Here is a 12,845-nt window from a genome sequence, read left to right as displayed (position 1 = left end):
AAGAATCATATTCATTAGCGGAAATAACTCCTTGCCTAGTGCCTTGTGTATATCCTTGTATGGCCACGTGCAAGGTAAGATAAGAAAAAAACTGTCATGCCACTCCACCCAGAAAAGAAAATAAGGGTCATTTGTGTGAGCTAAACCATAAAGAAATAGGGAAGGGTAATAGGAAAGTGAGGGAACAGGGAAAGCTTCCCCTTCCAGCAGATATCACCACAGAGCCCTGCCAGGAAAGGCCAGGTTGGGCTGGATGGAGAGCTCAGCACAAGTTGGTGCCAACGTTCATCTTCCCGCTGTCAGGAATGTAGATCATCTGGTGCTGGGGTAATCAGACATCATGTTTCACTCAAGACAGACCAGTGTCATACAAAAAGTCCAATGGGACACTGCTTACATCCAAATTTCTAGGTCTGCATCTGCATTCTTTTAAAACTCCAGATGTGGTCACTTCACCAGCAGTTCTGATAGTATTTGTCTCACTGACAGATGCAGAAGACAATCATCATCAATGATACCCAAAGTGCATGAGCAACTCTTCTGAGGAACAGACTGGTCTTTACTGACGTACAGGACCGAAATACTTCTAGCTTAGAGGGGAAAAATTTACACAATTGCCAAACGTTTTTCTACCTTGACTTGTAACAACCAAAAAATTTTCAAGGTTTTGTCCAGTCTCTTTCAATTTATGCAAACTGAGCTCCTCCCATTACAGGACCTTCATTATAGCACTGTGATCAAGCACATATATAACACAGGGTCTACAATTCACTGTGAGAATCAGAGTTTTGGATTCCATCCTCTGCTTTGCCATTAATTGTCTAAAAGCTCCTGGACAAGGTACGTTTCTGTCTTCTGCATGATCATATAATACAATGTGAATGAAATCATGTTAAATTCTATAAATTTGCCAACACTGTAGTTGTTATATCCCATTCAAAACTGACATCAGCAGTGAAAAAGTACATGGCATATTTGTATTTAATACAAATGCAAAACAACAAGCAACTTGTCACATAAATTCTTCAAAATCAGGGCTCCAAACAGGTTTTTATTTCAGAAAAGCAGGATTTTTAAAAGCAGCTGTTCAGTCATAAGATCAATGAATCATATGATGAGAGAACATATAAAGTCTTATGCAAATACTTCAAATTTTATTTTTCAGTCCTTCTCCTCACTTAGTTTCATGTACCAAATGCCTCTAGATGAGCAAATTCCCCTGCACCCACACAGAGCTCACTGCCAGAGAGAGCCTGCACTGGGAGTGTTTCTCTGGTCATTTTTAGGACTTACTTGTATGTGACTTAAAACCATCTCCATTCTCCTTCCTCTTCTCCAACAGCAACATCTATCACCCATCTGACACGCAATATAAGAAAAGTTATCACAGTGATAATAGTTATTGGCATCTCAGTAAGGCTCCACCTGAGCACATAACTCAAATGCTTCTGCCCTAACACAGTTCTGCTACATCTTGTCTATCATTATATCTGAAGAGGCAGTTCAGAGAAAAGTGGCAAAAATCCACTGGATTTATCACTAAATTGGATGTTTACTGCAAATTCAAACTTTCCCTGCAAAGTTTTCTCACAACAGCTAAAAACTCATGATAAGTGGTGAATCTGCTAGTAATTCTCACATTAATCACCCTTTTTGTGAGAGACTGTCCACTCCTCAGTCTTTCCTAGATGTTGACATCTTTGCCTTCTGCTAACTTCAAATGCTACCCTACTCTTTTTCCTCACTCCCCCCTTCCTTCTTGATTCATTTAGAATGAATCTTCCTAGCACTGAAATCCTCACAGATCTCATCCTGCCTACATCTCTGACATGATTCATGATCACAACTTCTCCTTTTCCCCGAGTCTCATCTCCTTAAGGCTATGAGCTTGCTGAACACTTACACCTACATTTCTAGTCAACTTAGTGTGTTCAAAGCAACAGATTTCCCCATGTATTTAAATCTAATCACTCACAGAAGTGTTTTCGTGGTTCAGGATGTACTTTGCACCATGCAAATCCACTCCTTGATCCAATTTTTTTCCAGCAGGGATCAGATCAGCACACAGAATGAGTCCTTACACATGTATGGCCTTGGACTTTGGCCCAGATACTTCAGGATAGGACTGATTCAGAAATCTCCACATTTAACTCTATGGGAATTTTTAATAATGAAGCACCATCAAGCCATCCTTCCATGTGTTTGTAAGATTTTCCAAGGTCAGTACTTGTAAATGATGCTGCTAATGCCCACTGATAGCATACACTTTTTCTCACTGGACAACCACATCTAACTCACTTTTACTGTAATTTGAACTTTTGAAGTATGGCAAGTTAGCATAGCATAGTTGAGATGGTGACTTTGTCCCTATAACTTCTGTGAATTTGCTACCTTTGTGGGGGTTTTTTGTTTATTCTCACAGATTCAATGTTTATAGAAGAGCACCTCATTAGTCAAGTGTCCAGAGTGACACCACAAACTTTGTTCATGCAGAACAAACAAAAAAAATTAATTTGTGCAGAATTCTTGAAGGTATTTTCAAAGGAAAACAGAAGTACAAGGCTGACATGGCAACGAGCTGCTGTGTAGGTCTTACTAGAATTGGGAATCTCCTAAATTACTGAGTGACAAAATGCAGCGTTGCAGAAATAAGGGAATATGTTAGTTGTCTCACACAGCTTTGGATGTTGAAGCCCTTCTGAATATATCAATGCTGTCAACAGTAAATAGTTGAGTTTCCTGGGCAATACTGAGAATTACAATCTCCAGCTATCTCAGTTACATACAACACCAGAACAACCTTGAACGCTTCGTGAACTCTTTCTTTTATCTGGAGATGGGCTGACATTGATATATTGTTATTGGTCATCACTAATACACTCCTGTTAGCAACAGGGAGATGCAAGCAGCTGAAATGAGTCACATATTGCAAGACCTTGCAATTTATATGGAAGAAAGTGCAATTTTAAAAATATCTCTGTCTCCTCAGCCGTCTGTGCAACGCAAGACACCCACTAAAACTCAAGTCATAGTCAGACACATATAATTTTCATATATTTGAAGCACAAGAAGTTACAGCATTAACTTTTTTATTTTTAATTAACTAGCTGTATTTCACCAACATTAAATAAGCAATACAAAGTAATGATAGGACTGTTTGATGCTGAAATAAAAATTACTCTAGTATTTGATATTTACCATGGATTTCTCATGCAACAATTCAGAACCTTGTTATACTGTTTTCATTTATTTATAGTTGCACATTATAAAAAAATCTATATGCAATTGCAAACACTTGAAAAAGGTAATAATGTAAAATAATGTATCCCACAAATAATAGCAAATAAGTAGCAAACAGTTCTCTAGCTCATTCTCCTGTAAAGAAAGCAAATTGCTTCGTTTGTAGAACTTGCATTAATAGGTTTTGTTAAGGTAATTCACAACGTAGATGTTACGGCATTAGGTGATAAGAACATACCAATAGAAGAACATTTTATAACAGTATGCAGACATAAAAAGCATAGAGTATGTTATGCTAAATTGTTGTAACATTTTCAGTCCCCTATGTTGAATCTTCATACCCCAACATTCCACAACCCAGAAAAAAAAAATATATTTATACACAAGCTGTGTTTCTACCATGCAGATTTACAAGAACATCTCGGGCCTTGCAATACAATACAGAATTAAGGCACCGAAGAGAGTGATTCCACAGACAAAGCAGACAGACACACAGAAAGAACACAACTGTATTCAACATCTGTTCACATTGTACTGTGATTGCCTACAGACCTCTCTTTGAAAATACCAGACACCTGGTATATATCTAGAGATATTTGGATACAACTCCAGCTGTTTAGGACATATTTTAGGGTGTATCTACAGTACAGCCCAACAGCTGGAGACGAGTGTGCCTCAGCCAGCTTCAAACTCACTGGCTTCACCACTGCAAAACAACACCACCAGGGCCAAGCAGAATGTGGTGTAACCTGCTCAAGGGCAGGATGAAGACCTGATGATACCAGCCATGCTAAGCACTGCACTGCTATGTCTGGCTTGCTGCAGGTACATCGTATATTGGGTTTAGAGCTAGTCTGATTATGTCAGCATACTTCTTTCACAACCTAGTGACTGCAGTATGAATGCATCCTAATTAGCTTTGCAGGAGATAAACTCAGTCGCTGCTATGGATTGGTTCAAAATCACTCCATGAAATCCCTGAACTTGCACTTTATCTTTCTGCACAGGTTGTAGGTATAGTATATCTTACATGTTGTTAAAATTTTAATAAAAACATTTACCCTTATAGCACAGTACATACAGCCGCACTTTCTAGAACATATAAAAAGGTCAGATCTCGTTTAATAAAGCTCACAGTTTAAAAAGCAAACACAAAACCACAGTTAAAATGCAAGACGAAGGAGGCATCCACCATGGTGAAACAAGCACAGCCAGGTATTGTCAAGGAGAGGGAGACTCTTAGGCAACAGGAGACCTTTGGAGCATAATCAAAGATGACAGGAAGCAGAGCCAGAGAGAGAGGAAAAAAGGGATCAGTAAAAGCTAAGGATGACATAAGACATGAGGCAGAGTTAGCACATGCTGATACTTCAGGATTACATTCTCATATAACAGAGTGGGAAGCCTGATTGAGTAATGTTCACCTCAAACAACATAGAAACAAGTATTACTTACTTATCTGTGTTCCAGTAGCACCTCTTTGTGGTAGACACTTTAGAAAAATATAAAAGCATCACAACCCCTTCCAACCCTCCTATCTTCCCAAACAGGAATTAAAATAAACAGCCATTGAACTAAAGAGCTGAGCACTCACTCAGTATGGGGGGCAACTCTGGTAAACAAAACTTGTTAATGAAGAATGATAAAGGCTATTTTGTGATCTTCTTACCATACCTGAGGAGGAAAATGGATCCTTAGAAGCTACTTGTCTTAAACACTTTGGCATTTCAATAATACAGCTGTACTGTTAAAGTTTCACTGACAGAAGGAGGCAAGTGTATTTTATATACTTTTATGTGTATGGGAAAGACAGTTTGTGATTATTTGACTATCTTTATGTAAGGATGCATGATATAGAAGTTTTAACAAGGTAAAACATTCTGACTTCAAGGCCAAAAAGCATACCAATCTTCTAAATTTTCCCATTCTACATGGATGCCAAGGACCAGATTTCAAGTCCACTGGAGCACATTGTAGAGCATTCTTTAACCTTACAATGTGGTTGATGTCACCTATCCAAGTAAGATGCAAAAAAACCCAAAAACCCCAGGTGAAAAACACAGGTCATACTTTGGTAGACATCTGAAGATACAGTCTGGTTTGCCAAAATTGCCAGTATAATCAGATACATCAAACTAAAATTCCTTTTCAGGCTATCATCCTTTCAAACTGAATGCCTTCTATGCCATTCAAAACAGGCGTTTCAAGATCATTCCTTAATGCTGGTATGCCTTTGTATCATCTGAAAAAAATGTATATTTAAAAGGAAAAATGGCTGCTTAAAAAAACATCGGGTATGTTGATATTGACTGGATATGTGCTATATATTAACAATATTTGCACGAATAACGTTTTGCATCATTATTCATTATATAAGCCGATTTTATTTTCAGTGCTAAGACCTTGTAAAAATGTTCACTTTTGCTAACATGCAAATCAATTCTTTCTCTACATATACCAACTTCTACTAAAAAACAAAAGCATTTTAATTCTAACTAATAATATCTCAAATTTCATTCTCTAAGAGTCTTCAGTTACTTTGTACTTCTAAATATAGCAGATAACAGCACAGAGAAATATGCTGTATTGTAAGAGCTTTTATAAACAAGATTTTCTAATTTTAGAAGACTCCATTCTGAATAAAGTCTAATTAAACCACATATTCTCTCCAGTGCAGTCCACAAAAAGGATAATATTCAGCTCCACTTGCTGCTATTTGATTCCATCTTACAGTGAATGATTTAATATCTGCTTTTGAGTAAAAATGTTTTCTATGAAGTGGAACACTAATCTTTCATTAAAAAAAATAAATTCCAGTAACATACTGCCTTTGTGAAATTATTTTTATATATTCAAATCAAATCATAGGTACTTTACACACACTTGGCTCAACAGCTGACCTATTTAAGATTAATATTCTTTCAACTACTTTGGGGATTGATTGGCTCAAGAACTCTTAATGAAGACCAGAACCAAGACATGAGGCATATGTTTTAACACTAAGGATAATTAATTACTGAAAAAGCTTAGAGAGAACCGAGATAAATTTTCCATTTCCTATAGTCTTTAAATCAAGACAGATTTAAAAAAAAAAAAAACCGTTTCATGAAGAGGAGTCTAGATAGAGGAGTCGCCAAGTCAAATGCTACGGACTCTGCTAGATACGCTTAAAATGTTCACTATTCTCCCCTGTACAGTTAAACATTTATGAATTTAAAAGCTTTCTTCCCCAGAATACAACTTCCTATTTAGCTACAAGTTAAAACTAATTAAAGTAATTTTCATCAAAAGGTTTAGAGCCTTATATTTATTAGTCTAAAAGCTCTGTAAATTACTGTCCCAGCTTTCTTCCTGAGTATACATTTCAACTTGTACAGTCAAAGTTTGAACAACCAAGGTAATCCCATCGGTTTTTATTATACTGGTTGATTCAACTCACTGGGAGTTAAAATTATACTATATTTTTATACTTAACTATGGTATGAAAATACCTTGATAGGATCACGAAAAAAAAATTCAACGCCACTTATAAATCTTATGATTATGGATCTCAGTTTTTACATATTTTCATAAATGAACTTCGAGAAAGTCTAAGTTAGTGAACAAGAAATAGGTTAAATGATTCTTTACGGTATTTAGTAGTGTTGAATAAAAACAATTATGCTTTTCTGAAATCATTGATTATTTAAAATTAAATCTGCTTTAAGCCAAAAGTGATTAAAGGTTCATTTTAACTAAAAATTTTAGTATCTCATATATATATATAATAGTGTAAAAGGTATGAAAATCACCATTACAGCTTGTTTTTTTCCTGCACATCAGTTCAGTCTCTTGTAATGCTGATTATGTAGATAATCTTCCTCAAATGGCTTTGTGATGATAAAATGATTCTAAAATTCTTTATCTTCCTAGTAGGAAATTATTTTATTATAATTATCTTAAAAGATACACTTGGTCACCTCAACTTATCACTTCCCATTACTTCAAAATTCATATGTTGTTGACAAACTCAAGAATGTAGCAATCTCTTGCTTTTTCAAAACAGTGAAACTGGGATGCACTCTTACATTCTTATAGTCTGGTATTGAAAATGTGAGTCCATGGGGTTTATTTCAGGGAAAAAAATCTTATTTAATATCTGTAATGCTTATTCCTTTGTCTTTGATATCATAATTTTAGAATACATCATGCTTAGATGCAGTTGTCCTTTCACTCCCAATGAGCACTGCTTATTTCAATTAGCTGTGGTTTTACAAGTTATTTTACAAAGCATATTCTGTTCCTTAACCTCCTCAGGAGAATAATCACAAAGAAAAACAGCTTGATATTTGTATAAACACATCAGTGAAACTGACTGTCAAGTGATTTTTATCTTTTCCTCTCCTTCAACTGCCTCCTTGAAACTACTTACTTTTTACAACTTTAAGCTACGAGACCATCTCTAATAATCTGCCTTAATTTCCTACATGGGTATTACTGTCCTTTGAGTCACATTCACATCCAAATGTGGAAAAGCTCTTGAAAGGAGAGATCCTGTGGAAAACATCCACATAGCTTAAAAAAAAATAAAATTGAAAACAATACATATGTGTTCTTAGCAATTTATAACTTAAAAAGTAATATGGATTTGTAGCACTACCCCAAGATTTTGTATTCCATGAAAAAGTATCCTTTCTATCATCTGCTTCGTTATCTTTGAAAAGGTTTATAGCTATTACTCTCAGAACAACAGTATAAAATTCAAAAGATAAGATTCTCTCTTTCTATGAAAAAAGACAAGGATTGGAGCTGAGGTAAGAAAGCGCCGCCCTGCGATGGGAGCCCATCTGGATCCTTACATCTCACAGCACTGCATATGCTCAGAGCCTCCCCTATTCCTGCCGAATTCCTGTACCACACAACACTTTCAGTCGTGTCATGTAGGGAAGCTGTAGAGTAACTCAGGGTCTTTCCCAATAAAGAAACAGAGAAGAGGATAATTGGTGAGGAGGAAAGTGATCTAAAGACGCAAGGAAAGCACAGAGAAAGAAGATACAAAATTACACTCCGGAAGAAGAAAGAAAAAGGTCGAGGATTGTAGAGAATGGCAAAAGGTATGCAAATGCAGGTAATGAGGACACACAAGAAAATGGGGACAGATGAAATGGTCTAGGTTCATTAGAGTGAAGTCTGAGTCAAAATTAGGCATGAGGAATAATGCAGGAAGATCACACAGTTGCTTTTCTCTACTAAAGACAAAATCGAAGGAAAGCGCAAAATCCACGGGCAATCAAAACCACTTGGAGACAAGCTTCTTTACAGACTACTTTAACGACAAAGGGTATTTAGCCCCAATCCACACTGGCAAAACAATATGTATTAAAAACAAAAGGATGATGATCAGTGTTGACAATATTTAACATCACAGACGAGAAGCACAGTTGCTCAGGGTAAGTGCTATGTGCTTCAATTCCAAGTACTTAAAGAACAAATTTGTCTACCATATTTTAATTTTTCTAACTCTGATTTTAATTAGTGTACATTGCTGTTTGATTCACAATTAGAGGATGAGCAGCACTATTTGACCAATTGAGATAAAATTCTGAAAATCCAAGGGAATCTGCAAAACTAACACCTGAGTGTGAGGCACAGATATAATACAAAAAAAACTTAGGAATGCGTAATGAAGGCATAACATTAGAATTCCAAAACTGAAAAACAGAACCAGAACAACAGCATGAAGTGTAAACAATTTTGGAATCATCTACAACAAAGTTCATCACACTCGTGTTAAAAGGAATCTCTATTCTTAGATTTAGATCCCTCCTACAGCTATATTGAGTGTATAGATGGAAAGAAAAGTCAAGAGGCCTCTACTACCCCAACACACTGAAAAGAGCAGAAATGGAGACACAACAGTACGGTGCTGCAGCCCTCAAGCAGGACTGTGCTGCAGGCACACCAGGACCTCCCATGCCCCAGACATGCTGCAGTCAGCAGGATGTCACACCCTGGGACACATGCAATGTCTTTTCCAAACAGCACCAAAGCCAGATTCATTTCACTGCTTCCATCCTACTCAGCCAGTCTGATTCCTTCTCTCTGCTCTGCCCTACCCTCACCCCCCACATCCTGGTTAGACTTCACCTTATCATTCTCGACAGAGCATAATTTTCTTTCTGGCTGGTGCTGTGGTGTGGGACCCACAGCAATGGAGACATCTTTGGCTTTGCTCTGTGGTTGTGAGTTACATAACACTGTGATACTCCCAAGTAGATGTCGTTCGACAGAACAGCTGATGTGCTGGCAATAGCTGGACGTTCCAGAACAAGAACCATGTTGAAAAATCAGTGGTGCAATTCCGTGTGCAGACATACCTTTGTATGGGGCAAAACTGGGCAACCATAAAACTGATTAAATATTGCAGCTCTATGTCATAAAAGTTTGTGGATAAATAACAAGATAAGGATTCAGTCCTTAATGAAAAGGCAGGAGTAAGATGAAGAACATGTTTTCTTAGTTTTCCTTGACATCAACATTAGCTCAGACTACTTCTTGCTTTGTTAGAATGGAGAAAAACGTAATTAAAGTTTTAATTAGAATTGATCGCAGTCTACAAACATGAAATGTATTGTGCTGTTCGAACACTGTACTGGAAGATCTCTCAAGTAAACTGATGTTCTTAAATGAACTATGTTCTTTAAAAAGAAAAGGCATTCTGTCAAGCAATAGGGTAGTAGTGAAAACTAATGACTCTGAAAATGTGTCACAGAAACAAATACGAGTAAGCATGTGTTCTGAAAGGGCCAGTGATTATGTATTTTACAAAGACTGAGCTTCCTCGCACTTATTTTTCTCTGTGATTAATCTGTTCCATATCATATTCCAGTTATAAAATAGGTACCGCTTTTTATTCTTCATAAAGAGTTGGTGATACCTCTGAAATCTACTTTCCAATGCATGAAGGAAGAGAATGCCTATCCAGAGACACATCAGTAACAAAATATTGCTAAAAATATTTTGCCATCAGAATTGCTGGGAGAAGTACCGGTATCTCTTAAACCCATCTGTTACATTAACATCTTCTGTACAAGAACACGGAATTTATTCATACATTTGGCCTTTTGGTAATTGGTCAAGCCTCTAATGTCCAACTAATTACCTATCAATTTTAATGAAAAAGGCTGCTGTTTTCATCACCCCGTTATCTGCAAGTTTCCTTGTCAGCCGAAAAGCCTGGCGGTGCAGGTAACACCCCCCCCCCCTTCCCCGGCCTTGCTGCACCGCTCCGGGCGGTGCAGGATTTCGGAGCGCAGTACCTCCGCAGTGGCGGGAGCTCCACACGGACCGGTTCGAGCTGCCCCCCCGCCCGAGGAAGGCGGAGAACCCCGTCCCACCTCCGCACAGTCCCTAACAGGCTCCTCCAGGGATGAGAAAGTGGGGGGTCTACAGTTGCGTAAGATCAGTCCCTCCCGCTCCTCTCCCAGTCTCCGACGGTTTATCCGCACGCTGGAGGCCGGAGCAAACCCCCGGGCGGGGGCAAGTCAAGGAGGTGTCGGGAGGGGGAAACAACCATCAGAGGAAAGGCTCATGGCATTGAGGACAGGATGGAGAGTTGGGGGGGGGAACCTTGCAGGTGGATTCATGCAGGGAGGGGACCACGGTTGGGAGGAGAGGGGCGTTCCCTGGTGGGGGCAGTGGGGATAACGGGGGACTCCGGGAGGTGGGGACACCCCTGGGCGGGCAGGGGAAGCCTCGTACCGGCGGAGCCGGCGGCACAGGCAGCCCTGCGGAGGGCAGCGAGCGGCGGGGCACGGCGGGACTCGCGGTGCGCGGGGACCGAGATGTCGAGGAGGGCGGCAGTGCCGGGGGTCCCTTCCAGCAGCCCCCTCTGGAGCCGGCGGCGGGGAGACCGCAGAGCCCCCATGTCCCGGCGCGGCACCGCGGGCGCAGGGACAGCGTCCCCACCGCACTCCCGCCGCACCGCGCCGTCGGGATCCGGCCCTTCCCGGCGGGGGCTGGAAGAGGAAGGAGTAGAAGCCCTCGAGGCACTGGGCAGGCGTTCCTCCCCTTGCCCCACACACAGAGCACGTCTCGCCGGGGGCGAGCAGCTCATCTCCAAGCGATGCTGGCGCGCAAAGTTGCGCCGGCCGGGCAGCCCCCGCCCGAGTTCCCTCCCTCCGCGGCCGCGCACATCCCACAGAGCCCCCGCACTTCGCTCCGCTCAGGTCAGCAGGGAAAACGCCTCCCTCGCTTTCCGCCCCGGCTGCTCACGATCTGCCTCAACCTGCTCCTCCTTTTGTTTTGATCTTTGGAAATGAAATTCTCTCTCCTGCCGTCTCCTTTCCCTCCTCCTTCTCACGCCTTCGTGTCGGAGATGCCCGGGATCGCACACCAGCTTTTGTTATCTCCTCCCACCTCCATCTTCACTCCGACTGATGCCCTAGTAAATAGCAGGAGCGCGGCACCTCCGCCCCTCACCTACCCCGCGCCCACCTGCAGACACCTCGCGTGTTAAATATATTAAATGATAAAATAAAAACACCCCTCACAGGCAGTAAGAAAAGCGACAGAGCGATCCCATGGATCGGGAGCACTTCTGCCTAGTCTAAAGTGTGATGACCTTGCGAGGGCTGTTCTGGCGCTTGGTTTCGCATGATCTTTTTTTCCCTATTTTTCTTTTTATTTCCCTACTGGGGAAAAAAAAAAAATCACGCCCTTTTTCGCTATCGCTTTTCAAACCAACACGAACGCCAAAGACTCCCACTTCCACCAAAGCGTTTCCAAGTGCAAATTGTTACGCGACAGCTCAGCTCTCCCTTTTGATGCTGTCGGTGTTTATATCTGGATCCGTGCGGGATTCGGTCCCTTCTCTCTCAACACGTTCGCGGCAAAAATCGCCGCTGGTGCGATTTTCCTCCATCTGGCCACTGGAACAACAACTCCCGCACACGGAGCACACGAGCACCCGACCAAGTTTCCCGGCGAGGATGATCCCCGAGCGCTTGAGGAGCGCTGAGGCCGCGCAGTCTCCCCGCGAGGAGCAACCCCGCGCACGGTACCCCGACCCGCCACCGGCACCGGGGCAGCGCGGGCGGGTGCGGAGCCCGGATCCCCCCCCAGCCCTCCCGCCCTCCCCGGCTGATCTCCCCGCACTTACAGCGGGCGCGGGGTGTCGGGCGGTGCGGAGGGAGGGCGCTGGCCCGCGGGGTCCCGCCGGGGTGCTGGGGCCGGAGGGACACGCGGCGCCGCCTGTGGGTGCGCGCCCGCCGCCGCCGCTCGCGCCGCAGCTCCCGGTGCGCGCCCCCGCCCCGCCCCGCGCGCCGCCCGCCGCCGCCCCGCACTGCAGGACCGCCGCCCCGCGCGCCGCCCCGCGCGCCCGAGCATGCGCGCGGGGGGAGCGGGGCTGGGGGAGCGCGGCGGGCGGGCGGGCGGGAGGGAGGGAGGGACGGGGGAAGCCCCCGGGGCGGCGGGAACGGGAGCGCCGGGAACCCGCGGGAAGTGCGGGGAAAGGGGGCTGGCGCCCCTGCCGGGGTCGGGGCTGCCTCTGCGGTCGCCTGGGCGCAGCTCGCAGCGAAGCTCCTGCTCCCCGGCGCGGTCCGTGCGGTGCCCGGCGGGCAGCGCTT

The 12,845-nt window shown here is 42.6% G+C and overlaps 1 protein-coding gene across 5 annotated transcripts in view; it reads right to left on the bottom strand.

The window, feature by feature from the left end:
* Positions 1–12,500, bottom strand: part of VSNL1 (visinin like 1) — a 90,181-nt gene extending 77,681 nt beyond the window's left edge. The window contains exon 1 of one of the 5 annotated variants that reach the window (XM_032682298.1): positions 12,380–12,500. The gene's annotated coding sequence lies outside the window, so the exon portion shown is untranslated. Of the gene's footprint in view, positions 1–10,538; positions 10,556–11,433; positions 11,452–11,493; positions 11,651–12,379 lie in introns of those variants that run through there. The other 4 variants (XM_032682294.1, XM_032682296.1, XM_032682295.1 and 1 more) reach the window with 4 other exon arrangements.
* Positions 12,501–12,845: the final 345 nt, after the last annotated feature.

Source organism: Chiroxiphia lanceolata, chromosome 3 (assembly GCF_009829145.1).
Source record: "Chiroxiphia lanceolata isolate bChiLan1 chromosome 3, bChiLan1.pri, whole genome shotgun sequence".
Taxonomy (NCBI): domain Eukaryota; kingdom Metazoa; phylum Chordata; class Aves; order Passeriformes; family Pipridae; genus Chiroxiphia; species Chiroxiphia lanceolata.
Note: the sequence above shows the minus strand (reverse complement) of the source record. Positions and strands in the feature narration are given on the sequence as shown.